The following is an 18,625-nucleotide window of genomic DNA, read 5'->3' on the forward strand; positions in this document are numbered from 1 at the left end:
ACAAAATTAGGCAGGCTAAATTAGATGCATGGTAGGACCTGTGCAAAACAGACTTATAGAATGGAGGAAATGTGGAGATTACAGGGGCTGAGAAAATGAACTCAGCTATGGGGAAGAAAGGAAGACATAGCAGTCCAATAATAGCATTCACCGGGACATGATAAAGTAAGCTTGTTCAGATAAGCCACCAATATAAAGTACAGAAACATAAGAAGTGTTTAAGAAATGACAGCAATGATGACAGTGAATATTAAAAAGCATCCATGTCAGGATGGTCAACATCTGGGAAGAACCTAGCCTGCAGGAGAATTCAGATGGAGGAGCTGGGAAAGACAGGGGCTAGCATTAGCTGCAGTACATTATATCAGGGACATATTAAAATATTAAAAATTGATTTAAAGTGGTAAAACACTTCTATTAAGGAAGTCAAATACAAAAACTGTACACATACTTTGTAAAAATAAATAGGCAGAGAAAAAGGACTTGAAAGAAATTGACCAAAAATGGGATTGTGATTGTTTTTTTCCTTTATACATTTCTATATTTTCCATTATTACTTATATTATTTCTTATTTTGTTATCACTCAGATTATTAAAACAAACTTAAAAAGTTAGTATGCTCACACTTTTCCGTAAAGACACATGATGTGCCAGATATCTATAGATACACAAGGGAAGTTGAAATCTGTTATGGTTTATAAAAAGGGTGGATAAAAGATTTCGACCTTAGAATAGGAATAAGCCCATTCATTCACAAAACAGGTTCAAAAAAGATAATGTATACATATTCAATTCAAATAGAGTTAAAGCACTCACAGGAGAGCTGTCATTTGATATGACCATTATGAATAGAATTCACTATAGATTAGGAAAGAGAAAGGCAAATTAGATTAGTAAACTAATGGAATATTAACAGTGGTGGGATGCTAAGTGTTTTTTTCTGTTTGGCCTATTGGTATTTTCTAAATTTTTAAATGTTCTACTTTTATAGAAATAAATTTGTCTTCAAAAGATTCTATAGTTGCAAAACTGGTTACAATTATGTACACTTTTGGGTATTTACTTTCATGCTACAATTTAAAACCCAGTCCTACCATTGTTTGTAATATCCAATATAAACTTAATCTGTGGCTTGAGTCATTTATATATAATTTCTCATACAGTATAAAGACATTGAGAATGAAGACAAAAATACTGTATATTTCAAAACAGGGATATTTAATAGTCAAATATATTTGCACATTAGAAACAATATAACAAAACTGCTAGAAAGTTTGAAGTAATACACAAAAGGCAAAATGGAATTTAAAAACTAGGCCATTTTCTTTGGAACACAAAAATTTTTAATTTGAATGTCTATTAGTCAACCCTAAACATATTTTTATTCAGTTATCTCCCCTTCCCCTACAATTCTGAGCAAGAATTCCAGCATATGATTTTTATTTTCCCACATTACTCCAAACCCTCCCAACTCCACTCTTGATGGGAAGTTGAAATCTGTTATGGTTTATAAAAAGGGTGGATAAAAGATTTCGACCTTAGAATAGGAATAAGCCCAGCCATTCACAAAACAGGTTCTCTAGCAAATAAAGTAAAAAATAAAAATTCTGAAGGATTGGCTGAAAAGGTTTGAAAAGATGAGATCTTAAGCGTTAGTATGTAACTGACTAGATAAACCTTCCTTCAGAGACTCCCCCAACAGAACCCTCCTGGGGGTGGAAGAATGGGCAGTGGGGAGTAAGGGGGACAGAATTAAGGACAGAAAGGAGCAGAGAAGTGGATTTTGTTGGTAGATTGGGTTTCTGGATTTATCCTGAAGAATAATTTAATAAATAGATTCTAGTAGTCCCTATTCTAGCAATAAAACATCTGCTTACAAAGAACGGGAATCATGTGAATAAAAAAGCATATTTATTTGCCATGTAATACTAGATTAAAAAATACAAGCTGTAGAATAGAATGCAGAGTATGATCTCATTTTTATCAAAGAAATATATAAATAAAATAGGTACACAGAGAAAGACCAGAAGAATATATATCAAAATATTAACAGGGTGTATTTTATTTTATTTTCTGATTATTAATATTTTCTAAGTTTGATACTGAATATATATTACCTTTATACCTTTATTTTCTTCCTAGAAAACATTATTTTTAAAAGTCAATATATATTATATGAAAACTTCTTGGGAAACAGTATTGTAAATAGAATAAAATAAAAACACAGTCACAGAGAGTAAGCATTGACATATATACACTACCAAATGTAAAACAGATAGCTAGTGGGAAGCGACTGCCTAGCACAGGGAGATCAGCTTGATGCTTTGTGACCACCTGAGGGGTGAGATAGGGAGGGTGGGAGGGAGGCTCAAGAGGGAGGGTATATGGGGATATATGTATACATATAGCTGATTCACTCTGTTGTATAGCAGAAACTAACACAACATTGTAAAGCAATTATACTCAATAAAGATGTAAAAAAAAAGAAAATCCACAGTCACAACACTAAATTAAACTACTGGGCTATTTAATTCCTAGAACAGAAGATTTTTTCAAATGGAGAAAATATAAATTCTCTAGAACATTTTCCACCTAGAGCTGAATTAGTCTTTATAAAGCTATAAAAGTAACATAATCAAGATTAACTTTGCAAAGGCATGTTTCTAAATGAGAAAATGTTTCCATGAGTAGCTAAGATCACATGGCCCTTCTTAAACATACAGAAATTTGCCACTGAATCCATAATAACAGATCCATTTAAACTACTATAATATCTAGCACATAGCAAGTATTCAAAAATTTTTGATGAAATAAAGTCCTGAGTTCATTTATACAGCCAGACAACCTTCCTTTTGAAGGGTAGAGTGCCACAAATTATTAGATCAAGTGTGCAGAAGAAACGGTGCTGCTTGAACTGTAGTGAACAGAAATGACTCAGAGATCAAAAAGGCATGCCTTTGTTTCCCTCAAGTACTATTTGTGGGCTTTCTCCAAACCATTCTCCACCTGCAATGGTCAACTCCTTGTGCTATAAACACAGCAGCATCCAGACAGGAAAGTATGATCCAAAGACTGATACTTATTCACACCCAAGAGAAAGAACAAAGAGAGGAAGTATTCTTTCATAGCAGCTAGAATGAGGCTGGGTGATGGTCTTGTGGTAGAACCTGCTACTCAAAAAGTTATGGATTAAAATCATAAAGGTTTATTACCCAAGAGAACAAATGTTAGGTTTTAAACCAAGACAAAAAAAGCATGTCCAAATACTTAACTACATAGCCCAGAAAACATGATCAATAACCAACTGAGAAAATGCTAAAGCAGAATCCCTATTAATATTCTTAAGTTATTTTTTTCATGCAAGTGTATGTAGATAGGGAGTTTCAAATTTTCATCACTGTAACTAGCCACTTGCAAAATTCACAGTTTTTTTAAAAATCCAATTTGCTCAATTTACTGTGATCAGATTGATCACTGTTTGATCAACTAGAAAAATAAAGATATGTAACTTCTAAATTATATCTAAAATTACTGGACTTATATCTAAAGTTTCTTAGACACCTGTTTTATAATGGTCAGTCCATAGTCACTGTGTGTTAAAATTCCCATGGGCTTAAGAATCAATAAATTTTACAGAAACCATAGAGGAAGATGTTTTTTGGACACAATTTTCTACCAAACTAGGTACCCATGTTAATTTCTATTAAAGGGAATAATCTCCAAGAAAAATATTATAACTTCTTTAAAGTCAAGGTAAAGAACTATCAACATTGACAGTTCTATGGAACCAATGTAAATCACATCTCTTGCATCAATTGTAAAAAGTACAGTATTTCAGATCTCGGTAATCTTTAACTGTGATCATTTATTTTCCTTAAGTTCTCCATTTTCTGACACACAATCTACTTTCACAATCTTAACTGAGACTTTTTAGAGAATTTTCTAACCAATATCTGTTACAAATTAAACTCAGTGAGGAACACAGTTCCTTATCATGTTAACACTGAGACACTTTATAGTCTTATTGTCCTGGCATTTATCACAATCTGTAATTACCTTGTTTTATTCATTTATTGTCCTTTTCTTATATAATTTTTGTAAGATAAGGGACGTTGTTTGTCTTCTTCACTGGTACATCCCCTACATTTAGATGCCTGGCACTAATAAGTGTTCATAAATGTTTACCGAATTAACAAATGGATGATTTTGGTCGTAGCAAAATGTGATAAAGAGCTAGATAGTCTATGCCCTTAGATTTCTCAAAGAAAAATTTAAAAGGTGGTTCACTATTATTTTTATGGATTTTGTTTATGCCTCACACATAGAAGATCCTCAAAAAAAACCTCTGCATCTCTTTTGGAAATGAAAATGACCTCAAATATTATACAGCAGGATTGGAACTCACAAATTTGCTCTAAAAAGAGTGAAGGAGAAAGAGAACTAATAGTAGAAAAAGAGTTATGCTTAGTACTCTGGTGGCTTTATAAATGCTGTCTCAGATAAAACCCTGGTGGCACTGTCCCCATCTTAAAGATGAGCAAAGTGAGAAAAAGAGAGGAAGTCAATGGCGCAAGGTTAAAGTGTTGGAATTGGGATTGGAACATGAAGTTTTCCTTAAACCAAAACCCACTTTATTTTCTCTATCCCATATTGCCTCCACAAGAGCCAGAAAACTAAAACCTTTTCAGCAACAAAGTGCATTAAATGATAGTTAATAATTGCAAAGAAATGTTTTGATTATTCAACTTACATTTTTTAGAACAGGAAATATATAAGCAAATTAATTAAACATATATTTTGGTGAGGTTGAAGTCATATGGCAAAGAACAGATAAAGTTACTGGAGAAGAAATATTTCAGTGTATACATTTTCATTCCCACTATACCATTTATTTTAGAACTAAAGAAAAACCTTCAGATTTTGAGGAATTTGGAAGAAGAATGAGACATGCTTTCAAGAGAACTGTGATTTAAGGTTTATCTTCAGCATGATTTTCTGATTTCCAATTGGAATTGTGAAGTTCAAGCCTATCTCTTGGAAGAATTTTCTAAATTTTGTGAACTTGAACAATCTATGATTGTTCAATGATTAACAAGAGGGAGATCATTAATTAACAGTAGAACAATAAAACGGAACATGAACATTGTTAGACTGGTAGCATTATGAGTGAATTGTGGCTTTTAAACTTTTTTTCATGGTGTTTTAAAGTTTAATATTAACTTTAAAAGAAATGCCTTGAGCCTGGTTTTTCAGGAGGGTCAGAATAGCAGTGAAGGAAGCTCTACAAAAAAAGGAAGGAAGCAAGGGAGGGAGGAAGGAAGGGAGGGAGGAAGGAAGGAAGGGAAAGAGGAAAGGGAGGGAGGGAGGGTGGGAGGGAAGGAAGGAAGGGAGAGAGGGAGGGAGGTAAGGAAGGAAGGGAGGGAGGAGGAAAGAAAGAAGGGAGAAAGGAAGGAAGGGAAAGAAGGAAGGAAGGAAGGAGGAAAGAAGGGAGGGAGGGAGGGGGGAGGAAGGGAGAGAGAGAAAGAAAAGCAAAATTGTCAGCACTTTCTCAAACAGAGCTGTGCAAGGTGCTATCTCATAAACTTTGGCTTCTCCCAACAAAGGACTTCCTCCCAAAGCTTGGCTGGTCACCTATCTGGAAGAGGAGATGGAATCTCTGCTCTGGAAGGAGAATTTTGAATCCCTAGGGTACAATCCCATGAGGAAATGGGGACTGGGGACTGGGTCGGAAATTAGAACAACTACTAGAGTAGTTGTTCTCCAAATGGTCCCTGGATCACCAAAATGGAATCACCTAGTAAAGTTGTTAAAATGCAGATTCCCGGTCCCGGTCCCAGATACTGAATTCACATTTCTGGAGTGGGGGGTGCTGGGAATCTTCATTTTTATAAAGTCACAAAGTAGAATTCTTGGTTGGGACATAATTGGACCACAGGCTGAGAGGCAACGTGATGAGTAGGTGGGTTTGGAGCCATAAAGACTTGGGTTTAAATCCCAGTTCTTCCATTTAATAGCTCTGACTGCAGCACATCACCCAAACCCTTTGACCCTCAATTTTCTCATTATAGAAAGTGGAATGACAGTTTGTTTTGGAGACCAAGTAAAATTATGTGTGTGTACGTGTATGGTGTCACAAAACTTTTCTAATAGTTAGATGACCTCTCAGGTTCTTCCAACTCTCAGTCTATAAATGCTAGTTTGTTTTAATCCTTTAATATATACAACTATCACAGGAACGTCTGTTTACCTCTTCCCTTAAAGCAGTGTTTCTCACCTTTTTCTCATTTCCCCACTCTCTCCTCCAGGAGCCTTTCTAGGCATTTTCTCTTCTAATCCCCCAGCCCCTATTAACATTTTAACGCCACATGTACATCTGCTTATATTCCGTGGCCCTTTGCAAAGCCACAAGCCATTGTATTTTCTAAGACCTTTCTGACCCCCAGATATATGAGCACTATTACCCATGTTGAGAATGCCCATCCCAGAGAGACGTGACTTGGTCAAGGTCACACCACAAATTAGGAAGAGAATCTGGTCTACACAGGTCACAAACTGATGGTCTGGAATCGGCCCGTCAACTTGTTTGGTTCCCCCCGTGTTTACTTATTTACTTTTAATTAGTTACTAACATTTAAAAATCAGGAGCTTCTACAGGAGAATGGCGACATTCAGCTTCTCGAGATCCAGGTCGGGTCCTGGGTGGGGGCTGAGGGCGGCCCCTCGCGCCCCGGCCTTGCAGCCCCGAGACCCAGACCAGTCCCCCTCACTGAGGTGCCCTCCAGCACTCACCACGTGCTGATCCAGACGTTTAGGACGGTGTTGGAGTCGCAGGCGCAGCTACGTTAGCTGCAAGTCGCGCACCTCTTCCCCGGCTTCTCATCCAGAGTCCTAGAAGCGGCGGGCGGGTCAGCTTCGCAGCTTCCCCCGCCGGCCCCGCCCCACTCGCTCCCCTCCCGCCGGCCCCAGGCTCAACCGAACCCAACAGGCCGCGCTTCGCCGGGGTGTCCCAGAGGCCCCGCCGCCCACCGCAGCAGGATAAGCAACACTACCGCCCCTCACGGCCTTGCTCTACCAGGCCTGCCGCCTCGCAGACCGCTCACCGCCGCTGGGCGCTCGGGTCTGAGGCAACTCTGGCTCTGTGGTCCCCGGTCCGCCCCCGCCTCCTCGTACCGCACCAATCGCCGCCGCGCGCTGCTGCACGTGACGCGCGCTGGCGAATGGCAGCTCGACACAGCCCATGACGCGAGTGGAAGCTCCGGGCGCTTTCAAAGCGGGCGGCGGGCTGAGGGGGCGGTGTGCCTCTAGTTGGCTGCAGGGCCGCGAGAGGGGGCCTGATAACGTGGGTGGACTCGGGCTCGGTTCTGCACGGCTGCGGGTAGCTGAAGTCCGGCTCTGACTCCCGCTGCTCTCCCCGGAGGACACCGGATTTCGGTGGGAGAAGGAAGGGAAAGGAGTACGGACGAGGGCTGACAGAGTATGGGGCTTGGCTAGCCTCTCCGCCCTGGACCTGGTGTCTATTTCCCGCCTTTTTTCCCTCTATTATCATCCTGGTCCAGCCCCACTCTTACTGGCCACCTGGCCTCCAGCTAGTCCCAGGATGTTCCCAAGGACACTGCAAGGGATGGGAATACAGGGATTAGAGCAAAGCCCAGCAGTCAATCTCACACTAGCTGTTAACCGATGGACTGATGGGTTCACCTGCATCCCCAAATTCCAACATCTTAAACACATATGGCTTTTTTCCCCCTCTCTCAGAAAGTGTTAAGTAGGTACCCCAGGGATCCAAACTCTGCTCTATACTTACTGCTTGGCTTCTATCCCCAAATTGGGGCCAAAATTGTTGTTGGAGCTCCAGACATCACGTCTTTTATTTTATTTCACTTTATTTTGTTTTAAACTGTAGTCATTGTATTCTTCACCACTACTCTTTGCAGAAAAAAAAAAAAAAAAAGCCAGTTTCATTTGAGAAAGTCATAGATGAAACAGTAACAATTATTAACGATATTAAAACTTGACCCTTGAAATATACATATCTTTAACATTCTATGATGATTGTCTGGAAAGGCATTTGGTCTATTAGGTCGAATGATATGATATGACATTGCCATTTGTTCTAATCAAATACTGTTTGAGTTGTGAGCTTGTAATAGAGCAGGGCAACGTGCAGCCATTAGCACTCGGCCAGTTGCTGGGCACCGTTATTGGGCAACCCATTACCAGGCAATGGTTACTGCAAGACCACTAACTCGGGAAGGTTAGAGCAGCAGCTAGAGGTCCTGCTCAGCCAATGGTCGGCCGAGTGGTGGTAGTCAGGCGGAGACTGGGGTAAGAGGCAGATACCGGCCTTCTCCCCAGGGCCCTCCAGCTCACTTGGCCTCAGGTGAGCTGGGGGGCCCAGGGAACAGGCTGGGGGCTGTGTCCTGCAGGACTCTAGAGCCCTCTCCAAGGCCGCCCACTGGCTGCACCCAGGCCTTAAGGCAGCGGTGAACCTCTCCCCCATCCCCGCTTCTATGGCCCCTTCTGCAACCTCTGCATCTGCAGTCTGTCTGGGTTGCAGTCTGCGGGACCTGGCCCCCGCCATTTGAGCGGCCTAAGGGCCAGTTGGGTCCTCAGCGATGACAGCTGGGTGGGGTCTGGGGACCTGACCTTGAGGGAGCTGCCTCTTCAGCCAGGCCTGGGCACTGGCGGGAGGACCCAGACTGGGTGCTGGACAAACGCTCTGGGGCAGGGTAATCGGCCCCTGCAGGCACCCCCTCCTCCTAGCCAGGACCTGGACCTCGGAGGGTGAAAGTTTTGCCTAGGGACCTTGCCCTTTTCTTGTCAGAACAGAGACTAACATTTGTTTGGTGGAGATTTACAGAAACGTAGTTACCTGACCATGACCTGACCTCAAGAACAAAGGATCTGACACCAAGAAGTTTGCAACAACTAATCATGTCCCTCCCCCACCTTTCCTGTAAAAGGGCTTTGCTAAAAACTTTCGGGGAGTTTGGGGCTTTTAAGGCGTGAGCCACCCATTTCCTAGCATGGCCTTGCAATAAACCTTTCTCTGTTCCAAACTGTGACGTTTTGGTATTGTTTGGCCTCACTGTGCATCAGACAAATGGGAAAAAGACAAGAGAACAGACAGTTTGAACACATCATGATGCTATGGGTGGTATGGGAACATGTGAGAAGGGCATCCAACCTGGAGCGGAGGCGAGGGAGAAAAAGGGAGTTGTCAGGAATTTCTAAAGAGCGGATAACTAAAAAAATAAAAATACAAAATAAAGAGCTAATGACTGAACAGGGTCTTGAAAATTGAACTGGAGACCACCAGCTAAGTGTAGGGAATGGTAGTACAAAAGTATGTAGATGGCAAAGAGTGTGAGTTATATGTGACTACTGGGTATGAAGAGAGAGGGGATAGGAGAGCATACTGAAGAGTTAGGCAGTGCCTTATTATGATGGATCATGTATGCATGCCAAGGAGTTTGTATCCTATGGCCACTAGCATCCATTCCCTCCTTGCTTTGGGGGGAGTTACATTCTTAATTTAGACACCCTCTGCTTCCCCAGCCAATGGATGGGCAGTTGACTCAAGCAAAGCCAATTAGATCATCTACCAAGAGTGAGAGGGAAAGTTGTGGGATGGGGAGTTGAGTGTTTACACATCCCCACTAGAGAGGGGGTGAGGAGGTTGCTCTTGGATCCATGAAAAGATTCCAAGATTGGATGGAGAGCACAACTGATCATAGAGGTTATATGTATGATATTTTCTTTAGCAAACCCAATAACCTAGAGTCTCATTACTTCATTTTCACATCTCACAACTGGATATAAACACTGTATTTTATATTTCCAAATGAATCAACAGACAAAAGATTAATCTCCAAAATATACAAACAGTTCATGGAGCTCAATATCAAAATAACAAATAATGCAATTAAAAAATGGGCAGAAGACCTAAATAGACATTTCACCAAAGAAAACATACAGATGGGCAAGAGGCGTATGAAAAGATGCTCAACATCACTAATTATTAGAGAAATGCAAATCAAAGCTACAATGAGGTATCACCACACACCAGTCAGAATGGCCATCATCAAAAAATCTACAAACAATAAATGCTGGAGAGGGTGTGGAGAAAAAGGAAACCCCTTGCATTGTTGGTGGGAATGTAAATTGATACAGCCACTATGGAGAACAGTATGGAGGTTCCTTAAAAAACTAAAAACAGAACTACCATATGACCCAGCAATCCCACTACTGGGCATATACCCTGAGAAAACCATAATTCAAAAGGACACATGTACCCCAATGTTCATTGCAGCACTATTTACAACAGCCAGGACGTGGAAACAACCTAAATGTCCAACGTCAGATGAATAGATAAAGAAGCTGTGGTACATATATACAATGGAATATTACTCAGCCATAAAAAGGAACAAAGTTGGTCATTTGTAGAGATGTGGATGGACCTAGAGTCTGTCATACAGAGTGAAGTAAGCCAGAAAGAGAAAAACAAATATCGTATATTAACGCATATATGTGGAACCTAGAAAAATGGTACAGATGAACCTATTTGCAGGGCAGGAATACAGACATAGACATAGAGAATAGACATGTGGACACAGGGGGGAAAGGGAGGGTGGGAGGAATTGTGAGATTAGGATTGACATATATACACTACCATGTGTAAAATAGATAGCTAGCGGGAACATGCTATAAAGTGCAGGAAGCTCAGCTCGGTGCTCTGGGACAACCTAGATGCGTGGGATGGGGGGCTGGTGGGAGGGAGGTCCAAGAGGGAGGGGAATATAAGTATACATATAGCTGATTCACTTCATTGTACAGCAGAAACCAACACAACAATGTAAAGCAGTTATACTCCAATAAAAAAAAATACTGTATTTTAGTTACTGAAAAGATATACTTTTATATATATATATATATATATATATATATATATAAGTATATTGTGATCATACTTTCTAACCAAAAATTAAATACTTCATATTGAATCAACACTGTTATGGAAAATCTGGACTATGTGGAAATCATTTCACTATGGCAACTTGTGTGGGGTGTTCCACACAAAATTTTTTTTCAGTAATGTGTGCAAAAACCCTACCCAATTTTACTCTCATTCCATGTTAACCTAACAACCTTCCTGGAGTTTCAACTCAATAATAACAAGGTTCCCCAGTGGAAAAATCATTACTCTGGCATTATACATGAATTCTTTAGATTTCGAAATTTCTAAGAGCTTAAAACCATTGCATCCTCTTGCCCGAAACGAGACAGAACTGACTGCCTAGGAAAACTTCTACTTTCAAGACCTCTACCAGTATTATGATTTCAAGACACAGCCGGTAGCTGTGATCCAGAGATAGGAAGCCAGAATTAATAGTAGGTGCTGCTGTTGCAGCTGCTGTAATAACCTCTAGTCCCCTAGCATGGAGAAGGGATACTGGTGAACTGGACAGGAAAACCTTAACATATCCAAGACTTTGCTTCATAGTAGAAAGAGCTGAAGGCGGAGGCAGAGAACCTATGTCTCACTTCCACCTCCAAATCTCAGAATCCTAATTTACACAAGAACATAGCTTCAAGAGAATGTGGGAAGTATAGTTGTCACATCTCCAGCCAAAAGGCATATGGAATGGAAATAGTGAATACCAATTCACATTATCCACCATGTAGAGATGTCATTAAATTGCCTGTTCAAAGAGGGATAATCAGATCTTACTTTTGTCCTCCATCCTCCCCAGGGATACTCTGATGTGTATGAGGAAGCTAGACTGGAGTTGGTGCACTTCATTTTTGATCTCTTGAAATCAAAGGTGCATGATTTTTAAAAAATGAAAGAATAAGTTACTACATATAAACCCTAATTTTAAGCAGTTTTACATCTCTCACCAAATAATACTGGCTTTCATCAAAATACTGATGAAGGAAGAAAAAATGATTGGAGAATTAGAATTAAATTTATTCCTGTGAGTCTGAGTCATTTTCTCTTAGTGAATAAAGTTGTGAATTTTAAAGCAGAAGGTTTTCTGATGGTGAAAGTCAAATAGAATTCATATGCTAACATATAATTTCTCCCCTTTCACTGCCACCCTAGAGTAAAAGTTTCATTGTCCTCATGATAAAGAACAATAGTGTTGAGAAAAGACAACTTTGTGGGAGGTGTGGAATAAAACCAGAGTTTTGTTCTTAAGTTCCTGGAGGACCACTAGTTAGAGCCACTTGCAAGCAAACTCTTTCTAACTTATTTTTGATAAGTGATAATGTTTCTGGTGACACTTTCAAAATAATGTTTTTTCTTAAGGAATAAAAAGGTTACAAGTTAGAGTACATTAAAATGATAGTTTTAAAAGCATTTCTGTGTATTTTAATCCTTACTCTTTTTTTTTTGCTTCCCAGATTTGAATCTCTGAAAATTAATGATTGATTAGACCTAAGTAGATTGCTTTATGAATTAGAGCATTAAAAAGAAAATCCTGATATAAACATAAATCTTTAAGCCATATTTCCAAACTTTCACCAAATGCATTCTCTAGTTAATATTAAAACAGTTTATTCCATGGCACCATCTCCAATTATGTTCTCCTCAATAATATACCTTAGCCACTCCTTGACCGTCTCTGAATCCACCTACTGTAAGGGAGATAAATGGACAATCATCCTTGAACAGTAAGTTGCTGCTCTTACTGAAGAACTTGCCCTGTTAGTTTAGCTCAAATATTCCATTATTGGGTAGAATGAATGTTCTGGCATAGCAGTTATTCAAGTTGTGATTTTGTTTCCTTATAATCATTTGCAGTTGTGCTTGAAGTAAGCCATAATGCAATTGTCTCAATTTAATGTGAGCTGTTTTTAGCAATGCAAAAGATCTGATTGCGTTTTTTCATTTTATCCCTTAGTATAAGATGGGAATCCATGTTTAGTCATATCCACAGATTACCTTAATGAACAAAAATGTATTACATTATCTTTATTTTTTTTAAACATCTTTATTGGAGTATAATTGCTTTACAATGTTGTGTTAGTTTCTGCTTTATAACAAAATGAATCAGCTATATGCATACATATATCCCCATATCCCCTCCCTCTTGCGTCTCCCTCCCACCCTCATCTCATCCCTCTAGGTGGTCGCAAAGCACCGAGCTGATCTCCCTGTGCTATGCAGCTGCTTCCCACTGGCTATCTGTTTTACATTTGGTAGTGTATATATGTCAGTGTTACTCTCACTTCGCCCCAGCTTACTCTTCCCCCTCCCCGTGTCCTCAAGTCCATTCTCAACATCTGTGTTTTTATTCCTGTCCTGCCCCTAGGTTCATCAGAACCTTTTTTTTTTTTTTAGATTCCATATATATGTGTTAGCATATGGTATTTGTTTTTCCCTTTCTGACTTACTTCACTCTGTATGACAGACTCTAGGTCCATCCACCTCACTACATATAACTCAATTTCATTTCTATTTTTTAATAGATTTTATCTATCTATCTATCTATCTATCTATCTACCTATCTATCTATCCATTTACTTTTGGCTGTGTTGGGTCTTCATTGCTGCGTGCGGGCTTTCTCTAGTTGTGGCTAGTGGGGGCTACTCTTTGTTGTGGTGTGTGGACTTCTCTCGTTGCAATGATGGCTTCTCTTGTTGTGGAGCACAGGCTCTAGAGCGCAGGCTCAGTAGTTGTGGTGCACAGGCTTAGTTGTTCAGCGGATCTTCCCAGACCAGGGCTCGAACCCATGTCCCCTGCATTGGCAGGCGGATTCTTAACCACTGCGCCACCAGGGAAGCCCCTCAATTTCATCTATTTTTATGGCTGAGTAATATTCCATTGTATATATGTGCCACATCTTCTTTATCCATTCATCTGTCGATGGACAAGTAGGTTGCTTCCATGTCCTGGCTATTGTAAATAGTGCTTCAATGAGTACTGGGGTACATGTGTCCTTTAGAATTATGGTTTTATCAGGGTATATGCCCAGTAGTGGGAATGCTGGGTCATATGGTAGTTCTACTTTTAGTTTTTAAAGGAACCTCCATACTGTCCTCCACAGTGGCTGTATCAATTTACATTCCCACCAACAATGCAAGAGGGTTTCCGTTTCTCCACACCCTTTCCAGCATTCATTGTTTGTAGATTTTTTGATGATGGCCATTCTGACCAGTGTGAGGTGATACCTCATTGTGGTTTTGATTTGCATTTCTCTAATGATTAGTGATGTTGAGCATCTTTTCATGTGTTTGTTGGTAATCTGTATATCTTCTTTGGAGAAATGTCTATTTAGGTCTTCTGCCCATTTTTGGATTGGGTAATTCATTTCTTTGATATTGAGCTGCATGAGCTGCTTGTATATTTTGGAGATTAATCCTTTGTTGCGTTGTTTGCAAATATTTTCTCCCATTATGATGGTTGACTTTTTGTCTTGTTTATGGTTTCCTTTGCTGTGCAAAACCTTTTAAGTTTCATTAGGTCCCATTTGTTTATTTTTGTTTTTATTTCCATTTTTCTAGGAGGTAGGTCAAAAAGGATCTTGCTGTGATTTATGTCATAGAGTGTTCTGCCTATGTTTTCCTCTAAGAGTTTTATACTGTCTGGTCTTACATTTAGGTCTTTAATCCATTTTGAGTTTATTTTTGTGTATGGTGTTAAGAAGTGTTTTAATTTCATTCTTTTACATGTAGCTATCCAGTTTTCCCAGCATCACTTATTGAAGAGCCTGTCTTTTCTCCATTCCCTTGCCTCCTTTATCAAAGATAAGGTGACCAGATGCGCGTGGATTAACCTCTGGGCTTTCTATCTGGTTCCATTCATCTATATTTCTGTTTTTGTGCCAGTACTATACTGTCTTGATTACTGTAGCTTTGTAGTATAGTCTGAAGTCCAGGAACCTGATTCCTCCAGCTCCATTTTTCTTTCTCAAGATTGCTTTGGCTATTCGGGGTCTTTTGTGTTTCCATACAAATTGTGAATTTTTTTGTTCTAGTTCTGTGAGAAATGCCATTGGTAGTTTGATAGGGATTGCATTGAATCTGTAGCTTGCTTTGGGTAGTATAGTCATTTTCACAATATTGATTCTTCCAATCCAAGAACATGGTATATCTCTCCATCTGTTTGTATCATCTTTAATTTCTTTCATCAGTGTCTTATAGTTTTCTGCATACAGGTCTTTTATCTCCTTAGGTAAGTTTATTCCTAGGTATTTTACTCTTTTTGTTGCAATGGTAAAGGGGAATGTTTCCTTAATTTTTCTTTAGATTTTTCATCATTAGTGTATAGGAATGCAAGAGATTTCTGTGCATTAATTTTGTATACTGTTACTCTACCAAATTCATTGATTGGTTCTAGTAGTTTTCTGGTAGCATCTTTAGGATTCTCTATGTATAGTATCATGTCATCTGCAAACAGTGACATTTTCACTTCTTCTTTTCCAATTTGGATTCCTTTTAATTCTTTTTCCTCTCTGATTGCTGTGGCTAAAACTTCCAAAACTATATTGAATAATACTGGTGAGAGTGGTCGACCTTGTCTTTTTCCTGATCCTAGAGGAAATGCTTTCAGTTTTTCACCATTGAGAATGATATTGGCTGCAGGTTTGCCATATACAGCCTTTATTATGTTGAGGTAAGTTCCCTCTGTGCTTACTTTCTGAGGAGTGTTTTATCATAAATGGGTGTTGAATTTTGTCAAAAGCTTTTTCTGCATCTATTGAGATTGTCATATGGTTTTTATCCTTCAATTTGTTAATATGGTGTGTCACATTGATTGATTTGCTTATATTGAAGAATCCTTGCATTCCTGGGATAAACCCCACTTGATCATGGTGGATGGTCCTTTTAATGTGCTTTTGGATTCTGTTTGATAGTATTCTGTTGGGGATTTTTGCATCTATGTTCATCAGAGATCTTGGCCTGCAGTTTTCTCTTTTTTTGACATCTTTGTCTGGTTTTGGTGTCAGGGTGATGGTGACCTCGTAGAATGAGTTTGGAGGTGTTCCTCCATCTGCTATATTTTGCAAGAGTTGGAGAAGGATGGGTGTTAGCTCTTCTCTAAATGTTTGATAGAATTTACCTGTGAAGCCATCTGGTCCTGGGCTTTTGTTTGTTGGAAGATTTTTAATCACAGTTTCAATTTCAGTGCTTGTGACTGGTCTGTTTATATTTTCTATTTCTTCCTGGTCCAGTCTCAGAAGGTTGTGCTTTTCTAAGAATTTGTCCATTTCTTCCAGGTTGTCCATTTTACTGGCATTTAGTTGCATGTAGTAGTCTCTCATGATCCTTTGTACTTCTGCAGTGTCAGTTGTTTCTTCTCCTTTTTCATTTCTAATTCTGTTGATTTGAGTCTTCTCCCTATTTTTCTTGATGAGTCTGGCTAATGGTTTATCCGTTTTGTTTATCTTTTCAAAGAACCAGATTTTAGTTTTATTGATCTTTGCTATTGTTTCCTTCACTTCTTTTTCATTTGTTTCTGATCTGATCTTTATGATTTCTTTCCTTCTGCTAAGTTTGGGGTTTTTTTTGTTTTTTTGTTTTTCTGTTGTTCTTCTTTCTCTAATTTGTTTAGGTGTAATGTTAGGCTGTTTATTTGAGATTTTTCTTGTTTCTTGAGGTAAGATTGTATTGCTATATAGTTCCCTCTTAGAACTCTTTTGCTGCATCCCATAGGTTTTGGGTCCTCATGTTTTCATTGTGATTTGTTTCTAGGTATTTTTTTATTTCCTCTTTGTTTTCTTCAGAGAACTCTTGGTTATTTAGTATCGTACTGTTTAGCCTCCATGTGTTTGTATTTTTTACAGTTTTTTTCCTGTAATTGATATCTATTCTTTTTTTTTTAACATCTTTATTGGAGTATAATTGCTTTACAATGGTGTGTTAGTTTCTGCTTTATAACAAAGTGAATCAGTTATACATATACATATGTTCCCATATCTCTTCCCTCTTGCGTCTCCCTCCCTCCCACCCTCCCTATCCCACCCCTTTAGGTGGTCACAAACCACCGAGCTGATCTGCCTGTGCTATGCGGCTGCTTCCCACTAGCTGTCTATTTTACGTTTGGTAGTGTATATATGTCCATGCCACTCTCTCCCTTTGTCACAGCTTACCCTTCCCCCTCCCCGTATCCTCAAGTCCATTCTCTAGTAGGTCTGTGTCTTTATTCCCGTCTTACCCCTAGGTTCTTCATCGAGTCTTATAGCGTTGTGGTCAGAAAAGATACTTGATATGATATCAATTTTCTTAAATTTACCAAGGCTTGATTTGTGACCCAAGGTATGGTCTATCCTGGAGAATGTTCCATGAGCACTTGAGAAGAAAGTGTATTCTGTTGTTTTTGGATGGAATGTCCTATAAATATCAATTAAGTCCATCTTGTTTACTGTGTCATTTAAAGCTTGTGTTTCCTTATTTACTTTCATTTTGGATGATCTGTCCATTGGTGAAAGTGGGGTGTTAAAGTCCCCTACTATGATTGTGTTACTGTCGATTTCCCCTTTTATAGCTGTTAGCATTTGCCTTATGTAATGAGGTGCTCCTCTGTTGGGTATATAAATATTTACAATTGTTATATCTTCTTCTTGGATTGATCCCTTGATCATATGTAGTGTCCTTCTTTGTCTCTTGTAATAGTCTTTATTTTAAAGTATATTTTGGCTGATATGAGAATTGCTACTCCAGCTTTCTTTTGATTTCCATCTGCATGGAATATCTTTTTCCATCCCCTCACTTTCAGTCTGTATGTTTCCCTAGGTCTGAAGTGGGTCTCTTCTAGACAGTATATGTACAGGTCTTGTTTTTGTATCCATTCAGCCAGTTTATGTCTTTTGGTTGGAGCATTTAATCCATTTACATTTAAGGTAATTATCAATATGTATGTTCTTATTACCATTTTCTTATATTATTTTGGGTTTGTTGTTGTAGGTCTTTTCCTTCTCTTGTGTTTCCTGCCTGGAGAAGTTCCTTTAGCATTTGTTGTAAAGCTGGTTTTGTGGTGCTGAATTCTCTTAACTTTTGCTTGTCTGTAAAGTTTTTAATTTCCCTGTTGAATTGGAATGAGATCCTTGCTGGGTAGAGTAACCTTGGTTGTAGGTTTTTCCCTTTCATCACTTTAAATATGTCCTGCCACTCCCTTCTGGCTTGCAGAGTTTATGCTGAAAAATCAGCTATTAACCTTATGGGGAGTCCCTGTACATTATTTTTGCTTTTCCCTTGCTGCTTTTAATATTTTTTCTTTGTATTTAATTTTTGATAGTTATATTAATATGTGTCTTGGTGTGTTTCTCTTTGGGTTTATCCTGTATGGTACTCTCTGTGCTTCCTGGACTTGATTGATTATTTCCTTTCCCATGTTAGGGAAGTTTTTGTCTATAATCTCTTCAAATATATTCTCAGACCCTTTCTTTTTCTCTTCTTCTTCTGGGACCCCTATAATTCAAATGTTGGTACATTTAATGTTGTCCCAGAGGTTTCTGAGCCTGTCCTCAATTCTTTTCATTCTTTTTTATTTGTTCTGCTCCCTGGCAGTTATTTCCACCATTTTATCTTTCAGGTCACTTATCAGTTCTTCTGCCTCAGTTATTCAGCTATTGATTCCTTCTAGAGTATTTATTTTTTATATATACAGCAGGTTCTT

The 18,625-nt window shown here is 39.0% G+C and overlaps 1 protein-coding gene across 3 annotated transcripts in view; it reads right to left on the reverse strand.

Moving 5' to 3' along the window:
• Positions 1-7,102, reverse strand: part of PTPDC1 (protein tyrosine phosphatase domain containing 1) — an 85,383-nt gene extending 78,281 nt beyond the window's left edge. For 2 of the 3 annotated variants that reach the window (XM_061199359.1, XM_061199357.1), the window contains exons 1-2: positions 7,073-7,102; positions 6,790-6,888 (exon numbers count right to left, since the gene is read on the reverse strand). The gene's annotated coding sequence lies outside the window, so the exon portion shown is untranslated. Of the gene's footprint in view, positions 1-6,789; positions 6,903-7,072 lie in introns of those variants that run through there. The other variant, XM_061199358.1, reaches the window with a different exon arrangement.
• Positions 7,103-18,625: the final 11,523 nt, after the last annotated feature.

Source organism: Eubalaena glacialis, chromosome 9 (assembly GCF_028564815.1).
Source record: "Eubalaena glacialis isolate mEubGla1 chromosome 9, mEubGla1.1.hap2.+ XY, whole genome shotgun sequence".
In the NCBI taxonomy this organism is placed as follows: domain Eukaryota; kingdom Metazoa; phylum Chordata; class Mammalia; order Artiodactyla; family Balaenidae; genus Eubalaena; species Eubalaena glacialis.